Here is a 14547-nt window from a genome sequence, read left to right as displayed (position 1 = left end):
CACTAATTTGAATGGGTGTCCACATACTTTTGTTTGTATATATAGGGTATTATCATACCACAGATTAGTTTGTGTGTGTATCAGTGTATCTTTGTGTCTGTCCGTATCTCTGCCCCTCCTCTGTTACTATGCAGTAGTATAACGATTATGTTATAGAGTTTGATTATGACTGTGTTTATTTGTATGTCAGTAGCTATGCGCTGGTGTATATACTGCTTTGTCTATGTGTGCAATGCTTATTATGTTCTCTCTCTCTTTCTCTCTATCTGCATCTCTCTCTCTCTATGCACGCATGTGACTCTCTCTCTCCTCAACCTATACGTCTAATGTCAGCTTCAGCATCATTCATCTCCAGTGTGTATATGGTGTTTGTTCCATACAGTCTCCTCCATGGTGGTGATCTCATAGCTTTATTACTGAGATTTATAGCCTCTTTATGGAGCAGACTCCCACTAGAAGTACCCCTCCGCTCTTACACCAATGGCTCCTCATATTCAGTCTTTCCCACTGGAGGGGGAGTGTGTATCTCTGTGTGTCTGAAGCCTTTAGGGCCTCTCTCAGCCCCAGCCCTCCTGGCCTCACTTCATTCCATTTCATTTCATTTCCTCCTTTAATGGCTGCCGAGCTTGGGATGGACCATTACCCTCCCTCTACCTCTCTCTACCTCCATCACCGCTACCTCTATCTCTTTCTCTCTCTTTGTCCATCGCCGAGTGTCGCCATGGCGAGGGTCGCTAATGAATCGAGAATTATTTTTTATGGAGTAGAGCGGAGGCGAATGAGGGGGCTCTGTCTAGAGGGAGAGAGATTTTATTTCTACCACTCTCTCTCTCTCTCTCTCTCTCTCTCTCTCTCTCTCTCTCCCTCTCTTCTCTTTCTTTCTTGTAATGGTTGGACTGGTTGTCCTACTTGAATGGTGTGTGTGTGTGTGTGTGTGTGTGTGTGTGTGTGTGTGTGTGTGTGTGTGTGTGTGTGTGTGTGTGTGTGTGTGTGTGTGTGTGTGGTTCTGGGTGTTTTAAGCGTGGGTCTGCTTATATGTGTGTATGTCACCTATAGGGCTGTTGCCGTGACCATATTACCGCCATACCGGCAGTCATGAGTCATGACCGCAGTAAAATGTCATGTGACCGTTGTGTCACGGTAATCTCCTTTTATGCACTATGGACATGCGTTGGTAGTACTCAACTCGCTAACAACCATCAGGTCGCTAATGGCCTGGTACTCAGGGCTCTATTGTCCCTCTAACCACTCTGACATCAATGCAAATGCAATCGAAAATCACATCAAAAACATTAAAGCAGTATTGTGCTTTTAAAACTCACCTCACTGTGATTGATCAATTTGAAGAAAGACGTTCAACAACAGGTTGAAACTGAGTGGAAAACATGGTCCCTTGTGGATGTTGTTTCAAAGCCTAACACAATGACATGGACAGAGCTTTCAAAGGTGACGATTAATTCAAAACACCCATAGGCATATTAGAGTTTATGCATACGCATAAAAAAACTGAATTAAAATAATGATTGTGCCGTTATACAATACACCGCCTACTGCATTTTACACATGGCAGAAAGGCATATATTTTTTAAATAGCATATACTCCAAAATTAAACAAATTTGAGTAATTATCTTTGAGTGTAGATTGTATTATTATGAATACTGTATGGACTGGTTACCTTATGCTCCCAACTTTCTATCCATGAGTCTGGGAGAGAACGAATAGGTCTAGGCGATGCTGTTGGTTCATTTATTGTGCAGGGCGGCTTACAGAGTTAGCCTACAATTATAGTGAATTTGTATTTGATTTTGAATAGCCTAGTAATAAGGATTTTTTTTATATTTTCATAATTAATAGACTGACGGTTACCTTTTTAGCTACAGAATATCTCACCAATGTGCATTTCCACTCCTTCATTCCTTTAGACCTGCCTAAAATAATGGATTTATTGTGATAGTGTATATTAAATTGATTTATTAGGCTTTTTTTTATGTAGCGGCTTGTATGCGTGGAGGCCTGGAGATGCTAAACGTGTTGATGTTAATTAATGGTCAATTACTGTGAGACTGGCAGTCTTTTGCATGACAATAACCGGCTTACAACATCTAATGACCGCCACAGCCCTAGTCACGTACATAGGGTGACTATCCTTGCTCAAATATATGCACTTGAGGGTTTGAGTTTGCGTGAATGATCCCTGCTGAAAAAAACTGCATAGACCAGCATACATTTTAAGCTAGTCCATGCTGGTATTTGCTGGTCAGTACTGGTCGGATACTGGTCAAGCTGGTCTGACCAGCATGGTCTAGCTGGTTATGCTGGTTTACCAGCATGGTCTAGCTGGTTATGCTGGTTTACCAGCATGGTGTAGCTGGTTATGCTGGTTTACCAGCATGGTCTAGCTGGTTTTGTTTGGTGAACAGCCTTCGCTGAGCTTTGGACACTGGTGACCAGCCTTTGTTGTGTTTTGGACACTGGTGACCAGCCTTTGTTGTGTTTTGAACACTGGTGACCAGCCTTTGTTGTGTTTTGAACACTGGTGACCAGCCTTTGTTGTGTTTTGAACACTGGTGACCAGCCTTTGTTGTGTTTTGAACACTGGTAACCAGCCTTTGTTGTGTTTTGGACACATACAGTTACATATCAGGATATTATTTTTGACGATATGTTGCATTGTATCGTTTTGACTATCGAAATATTACTTTTGCGCTAGTTGGCTGTACCGGCACCAAAACTCCTTCATAGCTTATTCTCCATCTTCTTTTTAAATAAGGGGTCGGCAGGTAGCTTAGTGGGTAAGAGCGTTGTGCCAGTAACCGAAAGGTCGCTGGTTCTAATCCCCGAGCCGACTAGGTGAAAAATCTGTCGATGTGCCCTTAAGCAAGGCACTTAACCCTAATTGCTCCTGTAAGTCGCTCTGGATAAGAGCGTCTGCTAAATGACTAAAATGTAAATGTAAAATGTAAATAGGGAGCGATCCAATTATGTCCCTCCGCCTTCCCCTCCCACAGATGCCAATCAATCAATTAACCAATCGATACTCATCTACTAAACTCGTCCGGCCCACGAGCCAGCTCCACCGAGCACCGCAATCAATTAATTTTCTTCTCGCAGTTCACTGGAGGGTTGCCAGATCTTCATTGTTTATTCCGCCATTCCTTCTTTCCCTCCCTCCTCTCCTCCTTCCATCAAGATCCCTCCCACCCTCCTGTGTATGATAACCACAAATGTTTATTTTCTTCCTCCCAAGGTTCTGGGCTTGGAACAGCTACACAGCAGTGCAGCTAAGGCTAACTATCGCTGTGGGAATAGTGTTGGAGAGAGAGAAAGGCATAGCGTTTTAACCCTTTTGACTCCCTAGCTGAATTTACAATCTACAGTTGGGCCACCCACTTTGATGGAGTGTCTATTTATGTGTGTGTGTTTGTTCGGGTGTGTTTTTTCGGAGGTGGGTATGGGGGGGATGGGGAAGGTACATGACAGCTTTCTTTATCGATGGTGGCAGGATTACCCGGTATGTTTTACAGTCTTGCTGTTTCTCCTCTACACACACACACACACACACACACACATACACACACACACACACACACACACACACACACACACACACACACACACACACACACACACAGAAGCTGAAGTGGGGATGGGGCCCTATGGGTCGCTTGTCATCAGTCAGTGTGAGTATCGATTGGCTCAGTTTGATGTTATTCCGCTTTGTCACGGAAACGAGTGGACGCTGTAGAACGGAGGGTGGAGGACGTGTTTTTTGTGTTTCAGGGAGTCAGTGAGAGTATGTGTGTGTGTCTGTCCGGGAGTCAGTGAGTTTATCTGTGGGTGTCTTTGTTATGAGTTCAGGTAGGCCCCCGCGCTACAGCAAACAAAGAAAAGTACTAGGGGTGCTCAACAACGATGACAAAAATCCAACAAAAGGGCTTTACCAAGGATTTTTATTTTGTAATTTTTTTGGTAAGCCCTCTTGTTGTCTGTGGTTATCTGGTTAGCAGGGTCAATAACATCATCAGCGTATCATCGTCATCATCACCACCACCACCACCATTATCACTACCTCTCACCACCTCGAAATTATCACAGCTATCTGCACTTTATGTTGCACTGTCCGTCAGCAATGTACTACCAACATTACTATCGTCACCATTTTCCCATCATCATCATCATCTCTCACAATAGGCATTCATACTCATTCCCCCTTTTATTTCCCCCTTTTTCTCCAGGCAAAAACATGCAAATTACCCTCTACCACACAAACAGATACTCACTCTTTCAGGATATCAGAGCCCCTCTAAAGCCTAAGATGTCTTTATCAAAGATGGAGCCTTAGGGAAGGGGGATGAGGAGAATATGAAGACATCCTCAGTGTCAGCTCTCACCTCTGGCTCACTGTGATCTCACATCTGAGGGAAGAAGTAAATGCCTGGAGAATGAGAAGCCTTGCTAGCTCTCCCCTTTACCCATTTAGCACTACTGTTTCTTCCCTTTTCCCTGTTAGCACTAGCTAGCGCTTCTGGAGCTTTTTTCTCTGTTTCTTGTTAGCCTCCATTAGCCTGCTAATATTGCTAGCATGGAGGGTTGCTAACTCCACTAGCACTGTTTTGGAAATGTATTGTAGTTTGCCCCTTCTACCTTATTAGCCTTCCCCGCTCTTTTTCCTCATTACAGCTTGGAATCCCGATTTAAATGTAAATGGTGGCCTTAGCAATACAAGCTGTAGCCTAGTTATTTTTTAGCTTGCATTGGCACTGCTAGCCTCAATTACAAAATGTTTCCTTGCCTGAATTATGTTCAAGGTATTAGCCCTGTAAGCCTTCTTAACTCTGCTAGCTTTTAACCATTGTCCATATCAAGCCCATTGTCAACCCCAACCATTACTGAAGGAGCATTAGCCTTATAATGTAAGCTCACCATACTCCTAGCCTTGATACATTAGCCAACGAAGCTCCTTCAGCCCTGGTAGGCATTGAGGAGACATGGAGAGCCCTAGGCCACATTTACCTTTAGAGCGCTAGGCTACATTAGCAGGTAGTAACGGCTGGCAGCAGGCATCCTCTCCATCTCACACTCCACTAGGCCTGACATCCAGGACCATTAGTGGGTTGTACTGTACTGTAGGTGGTACCGCGACCAACAGCAGCATTGGCTTGTAGATTATAGTACAGCAGTGGAGGAAGTGGGAGGATGATGTACTGCATAGTGGATATTACAGGATAGTAATGGAGGGAAATGGAGGAGTGGGTGGATCACATACAGGGGACCTACTGTACAGCAGGATAGGAATAGTGGTGTTAATGTGTGTGCGTACATATGCATGAGAGCAACTGTGTGCACATCCATGTGTATTTAATGTAGGCATATTGGATTATGTACACTACCATTCAAAAGTTTGGGGTCACTTAGAAATGTCCTTGTTTTCCATGAAAACATACATGAAATTAGTTTGAATAGGAAATTTAGCAAAATGCATAGGAAATGTAGTCATTGACAATGTTAGAAATAATGATTTTTAATATAAATAATAGTGTCCTTCAAACTTTGCTTTCGTCAAAGAATCCTCCATTTGCAGCAATTACAGCCTTGCAGACCTTTGGCATTCTAGTTGTCAATTTGTTGCGGTAATCTGAAGAGATTTCACCTCATGCTTCCTGAAGCACCTCCCACAAATTGGATTGGCTTGATGGGCACTTCTTATGTACCATACGGTCAAGCTGCTCCCACAACAGCTCAATAGGGCTGAGATCCGGTGACTGTGCTGGCCACTCCATTATAGACAGAATACCAGCTGACTGCTTCTTCCCTAAATGGTTCTTGCATAATTTGGAGCTGTGCTTTGGGTCATTGTCCTGTTGTTGTAGGAGGAAATTGGCTCCAATCAAGCGCCGTCCACAGGGTATGGCATGGCGTTGCAAAATGGAGTGATAGCCTTCCTTCTTCAAGATACCTTTTACCCTGTACAAATCTTCACTTTACCACCACCAAAGCACCCCCAGACCATCACATTGCCTCCACCATGCTTGACAGATGGCATCAAGCACTCCTCCAGCATCTTTTCATTTGGTCTGCGTCTCACAAATGTTCTTCTTTGTGATCCGAACACCTCAAACTTCGATTCGTATGTCCATAACACTTTTTTCCAATCTTCCTCTGTCCAGTGTCTGTGTTCTTTTGCCCATCTTAATCTTTTCTTTTTCTTGGCCAGTCTGAGATATGGCTTTTTCTTTGCAACTCTGCCTAGAAGGTCAGCATCCCGGAGTCGCCTCTTCACTGTTGACGTTGAGACTGGCATTTTGCGGGTACTATTTAATGAAGCTGCCAGTTGAGGACCTGTGAGGCGTCTGTTTCTCAAACTAGACACTCTAATGGATTTGTCCTCTTGCTCAGTTGTGCACCGGGGCCTCCCACTCCTTTTTCTATTCTGGTTAGAGCCAGTTTGCGCTGTTCTGTGAAGGGAGTAGTACACAGCGTTGTAAGAGATCTTATGTTTCTTGGCAATTTCTCACATGGAATAGCCTTCATTTCTCAGAACAAGAATAGACTGACGAGTTTCAGAAGAAAGTTATTTGTTTCTGGCCATTTTGATCCTGTAATCGAACCCACAATTGCTGGTGCTCCAGATACTCAACTAGTCTCAAGAAGGCCAGTTTTATTGCTTCTTTAATCAGCACAACAGTTTTCAGCTGTGCTAACATAATTGCAAAAGGGTTTTCTAATTATCAATTAGCCTTTTCAAATGATAAACTTGGATTAGCAAACACAACGTGCCATTGGAACACAGGACTGATGGTTGCTGATAATGGGCCTCTGTACGCCTTTGTAGATATTCCATAAAATATCAGCCGTTTCCAGCTACAATAGCCATTTACAACATTAACAATGTCTACCCTGAATTTCTGATCAATTTGATGTTATTGTAATTGTAAAAAAAATGCTTTTCTTTCGAAAACAAGGAAATGTCTAAGTGACCCCAAACGGTATGTATATGTGAAAAATGCTATGTGTGTTTCTATGGATGTATGTGGGTGGATGCTTGTGTGAGACAGTCTGTGCCTGTGTGTGTGTGAGAGAGATTGTGTGTGTGTGTGTGTGTGTGTGTTAGCTGTTGATTGCGGCAGTGACGGATAGGAACAGCCAAGGGTGTGTCTGGCGGTCTGTGAGGGATCATTAGAGGTCAACGTCCTCTAACCTATGACCCCCCGTCTTTGCCAGTCTCAGAGACAGATGGGGCCTCCCCACTCTCAGGCCCTATGAAGGGCCACTACATAGTCACCTCATAAATCACTACTAACACAATAAGCCACTTTCTTTACAATGAGGCTTTGAATATGGCTCTTCCTCCAAACCAGGGGTGGGCAAACTTTGGATGATTATGTTGGGTTCAAATACCACTCCAGGCCACACTTGAATGCCTAAAACTAGATAGAAAGTGTGTAGAAATTATAATGGACCAATGTATTTTCAAATAACTGCCTGTTTTCCGGCCTGCAAATTGATTTTGACGAACAAATCGGTCCAAAACAAATCTGTGCAGCCCTTTTTGAAATCCTGATGTGGCCCTCAAGCCAAATAGATTGCCCACCCCTGCTCTAGAACAAGGTGATAGTGTGTAAATGAGAGAGTGTGTGTGTGTGCTCGGGTGAATGAGAGACAGAGGGGCAGACTACAGGTAAGACCTTGAACCACCCCTCGACCCTTTCTCCTCCCATCACCATTCCACTCCTCCATTCCTCTCCCTCCGTCCCTCATGTTCTCTCCAACTATTTGCACATTGTTACATAGCCAATAATATAACATTTGCGAGAGAGCGAGAGAGAGATGCCAATCCTTTGCTCTTCTACAGTGGTTCCCAAACCAATGTTTCTAAGTATCAAATCGTTCAATGGGTATCTGTGATTCTACTGTATCTTAGTCCATGCCGCTCTGTCATTACTTGTCCATATGTATATATTCATAAATTCCATTCTTTACTAGATTTGTGTGTATTGGGTATATGTTGTGAAATTGTTAGATATTACTTGTTAGATATTACTGTACTGTCGGAGCTAGAGGCACAAGCATTTTGCGACACCTGCAATAACATCTGCTAAACACGTGTATATGACAAATAAAATTCGATTTTTGATTTGATCCACAATTTGAAAAACATTGCGACTACGATTAGCACTAGATCAGTCGTTATAGGAGAGATATAACTTTCTAGACAAGGCCTGGAATGATTGACCTCGTCATCATTCCTCTCCACTTCCTCGTTCCTATAGAGGAGTTTTACACTGGCAACCCCCATCATGCGCACACACACATTACTCAATGCACCATTCCTCAGGGAACACTGTGCTGACGCGCAGTTCCAAATTTACCAACATTCCCACGCACACACACTTCCCCACACGTTTTGTTAGCAGTGACGGAATTTGATGTAATTGTCTGTTTGCGTTTTTCCTTGATACCTCAGCTGATGAGTCCTATGCATGCTGACTGCAATATGCGTGTGTGTTCACGTGTGGTTGTGAGTATATACTATTAACATGCCTCAATTGTTTCATCCATGCACGTATGTTCTCTAACTGTGTATGAGTGTTGAATGTGTTCAGTTGTGTTTTTGGCTTTTGTGATTCTTGTCTGCTAGGATGTTAATATTTTATTTATGTGGGCCTAAAGCAAAATGTGTTTGTCTTTGTGTGTTTATGTAATGTGTGCATTGTTTGTGTGTGGATACATGTTGGTGTACGTAATTGTGTGTGTCTGTGTACATGGTAGATCTCCAGCATTCACTGGATCTCTGTCATCAGTCACGGGTCAGAGGAAGGCAAACCCCCACGGGGTTTTACAGCCTACTGTAGCAAGAGCGGAGCACTAGCTGAACAGCCTAGCTATCCTCGGATATTAATAACCCACCACTCTGCCACCACACACAAGCACACATACACGCACACATCATTATGTACACACACACACATACAGACTTTTTCCACATTTTGTTACGTTACAGCCTTATTCTAAAATTAATTAAGTTGTTCTTTTCCCTCATCAATCTACACACAATACCACATAATGACAAAGGAAAAACAGTTTTTTAGAAAAAAAATAAAAAAGAAGACAAAAAAAACATCACATTTAAGTCCGGGCTCTGGCTGGGCCACTCAAGGACATTCAGAGACTTGTCCCGAAGCCACTCCTGCGTTGTCTTTGCTGTGTGCTTAGGGTCATTGTCCTGTTGGAAGGTGAATCTTTGCCCCAGTCTGAGGTCCTGAGCGCTCTGGAGCAGGTTTTCATCAAGGATCTCTCTGTACTTTGCTCCGTCCATCTTTTCCTTGATCCTGACTAGTTTCCCAGTCCATGCCGCTGAAAAACATCCCCACAGCATGATGCTGCCACCACCATACTTCACCGTAGGGATGGTGCCAGGTTTCTTCCAGATGTGACTCTTGGCATTCAGGCCAAAGAGTTCAATCTTGGTTTCACCAGACCAGAGAATCTTGTTTCTCATGGTCTGATAGTCCTTTAGGTGCCTTTTGGCAAACTCCAAGCGGGCTGTCATGTACCTTTTACTGAGGAGTGGCTTCCGTCTGGCCACTCTACCATAAAGGCCTTATTGGTGGAGCGCTGCAGAGATGGTTGTTCTTCTGGAAGGTTCTCCCATCTCCACAGAGGAACTCTGGAGCTCTGTCAGAGTGACCATCGGGTTCTTGGTCACCTCCCTGACCACGACCCTTCTCCCCCAATTGCTCAGTTTGGCCAGGCGGCCAGCTCTAGGAAGAGTCTTGGTGGTTCCAAACTTCTTCTATTTAAGAATGATGGAGGCCACTGTGTTCTTGGGGACCTTCAATTCTGCAGAAATGTTTTGGTACCCTTCCCCAGATTTGTGCCTCAACACAATCCTGTCTCGGAGCTTAACGGACAATTCCTTTGACCTTATGGCTTGGTTTTTGCTCTGACATGCACTGTCAACTGTGGGACCTCATATAGACAGGTGTGTCTTTCAAAATCATGTCCAATCAATTGAATTTACCACAGGTGGACTCCAATCAAATTGTAGAAACATCTCAAGGATGATCGATGGAAACAGGATGCACCTGAGCTAAATTTCGAGTCTCATAGCAAAGGGTCTGAATACTTATGTAAATAAGGAATTTCTGTTTTTAATTTTTTATAAATTTGCACACGTTTCTAAAAGCCTGTTTTAGTTTTGTCATTATGGGTTATTGTGTGTAGATTGATAGGAATTGTTATTTATTTAATCTATTTTAGAATAAGACTGTAACATAACAAAATGTGGAAAAAGTCAATGGGTCAAACTTTCTGAATGCACTGTATGTATACAGTTGAAGTCGGAAGTTTACATACACTTGGAGTCATTAAAACTCGTTCTTCAACCACTCCAACAAACTATAGTTTTGGTAAGTTGGTTAGGACATCAACTTTGTGCATGACACAAGTCATTTTTCGAACAATTGTTTACAGACAGATTATTTCACTTATAATTAATTGTATCACAATTCCAGTGGGTCAGAAGTTTACATACACTAAGTTGACTGTGCCTTTAAACAGCTTGGAAAATTCCAGAAAATGATGTCATGGCTTTAGAAGCTTCTGATAGGCTAATTGACATAATTTGAGTCAATTGGAGGTGTACCTGTGGATGTATTTCAAGGCCTGCCTTCAAACTCAGTGCCTCTTTCCTTGACATCATGGGAAAATCAAAAGAAATCAGCCAAGACCTCAGAAAAAAAATTGTAGACCTCCACAAGTCTGGTTCATCCTTGGGAGCAATTTCCAAACGCCTGGTACCACGTTCATCTGTACAAATTATAGTACGCAAGTATAAACACCATGGGACCACGCAGCCGTCATACCGCCATAAAAAAGCCAGACTACGGTTTGCAACTGCACATGGGGACAAAGATCGTACTTTTGGGAGAAATGTCCTCTGGTCTGATGAAACAGAAATAGAACTGTTTGGCCATAATGACCATCGTTATGTTTGGAGGATAAAGGGTGTGGCTTGCAAGCTGAAGAACACCATCCCAACGGTGAAGCACGGGGGTGGCAGCATCATGCTGTGGGGGTGCTTTGCTGCAGGAGGGACTGGTGAACTTCACAAAATAGATGGCATCATGAGGAAAGAAAATTATGTGGATATATGAAGCAACATCTCAAGCCATCAGTCAGGAAGTTAAAGCTTGGTTGCAAATGGGTCTTCCAAATGGACAAATATCCCAAATCAAATCAAATCACATTTTATTGGCCACATGCGCCGAATACAACAGGTGCAGACATTACAGTGAAATGCTTACTTACAGCCCTTAACCAACAGTGCATTTATTTTTTATAAAAAAGTAAAATAAAACAACAACAAAAAAGTGTTGAGAAAAAAAGAGCAGAAGTAAAATAAAATAACAGTAGGGAGGCTATATATACAGGGGGGTACAGGTGCAGAGTCAATGTGCGGGGGCACCGGCTAGTTGAGGTAGTTGAAGTAATATGTACATGTGGGTAGAGTTAAAGTGACTATGCATAAATAATTAACAGAGTAGCAGCAGCGTAAAAAGATGGGGTGGGGGGGCAGTGCAAATAGTCCGGGTAGCCATGATTAGCTGTTCAGGAGTCTTATGGCATGGGGGTAGAAGCTGTTGAGAAGTCTTTTGGACCTAGACTTGGCACTCCGGTACCGCTTGCCGTGCGGTAGCAGAGAGAACAGTCTATGACTAGGGTGGCTGGAGTCTTTGACAATTTTGAGGGCCTTCCTCTGACACCGCCTTGTATAGAGGTCCTGGATGGCAGGAAGCTTGGCCCCAGTGATGTACTGGGCCGTACGCACTACCCTCTGTAGTGCCTTGCGGTCGGAGGCCAAGCAGTTGCCATACCAGGCGGTGATGCAACCAGTCAGGATGCTCTCGATGGTGCAGCTGTAGAATTTTTTGAGGATCTGAGGACCCATGCCGAATCTTTTCAGTCTCCTGAGGAGGAATAGGCTTTGTCGTGCCCTCTTCACGACTGTCTTGGTGTGTTTGGACCATGATAGTTCATTGGTGATGTGGATACCAAGGAACTTGAAGCTCTCAACCTGTTCCACTACAGCCCCGTCGATGAGAATGGGGGCGTGCTCAGTCCTATTTTTTTTTCCTGTAGTCCACAATCATCTCCTTTGTCTTGGTCACATTGAGGGAGAGGTTGTTATCCTGGCACCACACGGCCAGGTCTCTGACCTCCTCCCTATAGGCTGTCTCATCATTGTCGGTGATCAGGCCTACCACTGTTGTGTTGTCTGCAAACTTAATGATGGTGTTGGAGTCGTGCCTGGCCATGCAGTCATGGGTCAACAGGGAGTGCAGGAGGGGACTGAGCACGCACCCCTGAGGGGCCCCCGTGTTGAGGATCAGTGTGGCAGATGTGTTGTTACCTACCCTTACCACCTGGGGACGGCCCGTCAGGAAGTCCAGGATCCAGTTGCAGAGGGAGGTGTTTAGTCCCAGGATCCTTAGCTTAGTGATGAGCTTTGAGGGCACTATTGTGTTGAATGCTGAGCTGTAGTCAATGAATAGCATTCTCACGTAGGTGTTCGTCTTGTCCAGGTGGGAAAGGGCAGTGTGGAGTGCAATAGAGATTGCATCATCTGTGGATCTGTTGGGGCGGTATGCAAATTGGAGTGGGTCTAGGGTTTCTGGGATAATGGTGTTGATGTGAGCCATGACCAGCCTTTCAAAGCACTCCATGGCTACAGACGTCAGTGCTACGGGTCGGTAGTCATTTAGGCAGGTTATCTTAGTGTCCTTGGGCACGGGGACTATGGTGGTCTGCTTGAAACATGTTGGTATTACAGACTCAGTCAGGGACATGTTGAAAATGTCAGTGAAGACACTTGCCAATTGGTCAGCACATGCTCGGAGTACACGTCCTGGTAATCCGTCTGGCCCTGCGGCCTTGTGAATGTTGACCTGCTTAAAAGTATTACTCAAATCGCGGCTACGGAGAGCGTGATCACATAGTCATCTGGAACAGCTGGTGCTCTCATGCATGCTTCAGTGTTGCTTGCCTCGAAGCGAGCATAGAAGTGGTTTAGCTCGTCTGGTAGGCTTGTGTCACTGGGAAGCTCGCGGCTGTGCTTCACTTTGTAGTCTGTAACAGTTTTCAAGCCCTGCCACATCCGACGAGCGTCAGAGTCGGTGTAGTACGATTCAATCTTAGTCCTGTATTGACTCTTTGCCTGTTTGATGGTTCGTCGGAGGGCATAGCGGGATTTCTTATAAGCGTCCGGGTTAGAGTCCCGCTCCTTGAAAGCGGCAGCTCTACCCTTTAGCTCAGTGCGGATGTTTCCTGTAATCCATGGCTTCTGGTTGGGGTATGTACGTACGGTCACTGTGGGGACGACATCATCGATGCACTTATTGATGAAGCCAGTGACTGATGTGGTGTACTCCTCATTGCTATCTGAAGAATCCCGGAACATGTTCCAGTCTGTGCTAGCAAAACAGTCCTCTAGCTTAGCATCTGCGTCATCTGACCACTTTTTTATTAACCGAGTCACTGGTGCTTCCTGCTTTAGTTTTTGCTTATAAGCAGGAATCAGGAGGATAGAGTTATGGTCAGATTTGCCAAATGGAGGGCGAGGGAGAGCTTTGTATGCGTCTCTGTGTGTGGAGTAAAGGTGGTCTAGAGTTTTTTTTCCCTCTGGTTGCACATTTAACATGCTGGTAGAAATTAGGTAGAACGGATTTAAGTTTCCCTGCATTAAAGTCCCCGGCCACTAGGAGCACTGCCTCTGGATGAGCGTTTTCCTGTTGACTTATGGCCTTATACAGCTCATTCAGTGCAATCTTAATGCCAGCATTGGTTTGTGGTGGTAAATAGACAGCTATGAAAAATATAGATGAAAACTCTCTTGGTAAATAGTGTGGTCTACAGCTTATCATAAGATACTCTACCTCAGGCGAGCAAAACCTCGAGACTTCCTTAGTATTTTATTTTGTGCACCAGCTGTTGTTTACAAATATACACAGACCGCCACCCCTTGTTTTACCGGAGTCAGCCGTTCTATCCTGCCGATGTAGCGTATAGCCCGCTAGCTGTATGTTATCCATGTCGTCGTTCAGCCACGACTCGCTGAAACATAAGATATTACAGTTTTTAATGTCCCGTTGGTAGAATAACCGTAATCTTAGGTCATCCAATTTATTTTCCATTGATTGAAGATTGGCTAATAGGATTGATGGGAGCGGCAGTTTACTCGCTCGCCGTCGGATCCTTACAAGGCACCCCGACATACGTCCATGATATCTCCGTCTCTTCCTCATGCGAATGACGGGGATTTGGGCCTTGTCGGGTGTCTGTAGGATATCCTTCGCGGCCGCCTCGTTGAAGAAAAATTATTTGTCCAATACGAGGTGAGTAATCGCTGTCCTGATATCCAGAAGCTCTTTTTGGTTATAAGAGACGATGGCAGAGACATTATGTACAAATTGTGATCCGGCAGGCGAGGTGAGTAGTCATGCTGTACTTCGCTCCGCAGGTAATATGACACATTACATTACAATGGA

The 14547-nt window shown here is 44.2% G+C and overlaps 1 protein-coding gene across 1 annotated transcript in view; it reads left to right on the top strand.

The window, feature by feature from the left end:
• The window catches only part of LOC121569690 (retinoic acid receptor alpha), a 217917-nt gene that overhangs the window by 61169 nt on the left and 142201 nt on the right, over positions 1-14547 (top strand). The window lies entirely within an intron of this gene.

Source organism: Coregonus clupeaformis, unplaced genomic scaffold (genome assembly GCF_020615455.1).
Source record: "Coregonus clupeaformis isolate EN_2021a unplaced genomic scaffold, ASM2061545v1 scaf0027, whole genome shotgun sequence".
Lineage (NCBI taxonomy): Eukaryota > Metazoa > Chordata > Actinopteri > Salmoniformes > Salmonidae > Coregonus > Coregonus clupeaformis.
Note: the sequence above shows the minus strand (reverse complement) of the source record. Positions and strands in the feature narration are given on the sequence as shown.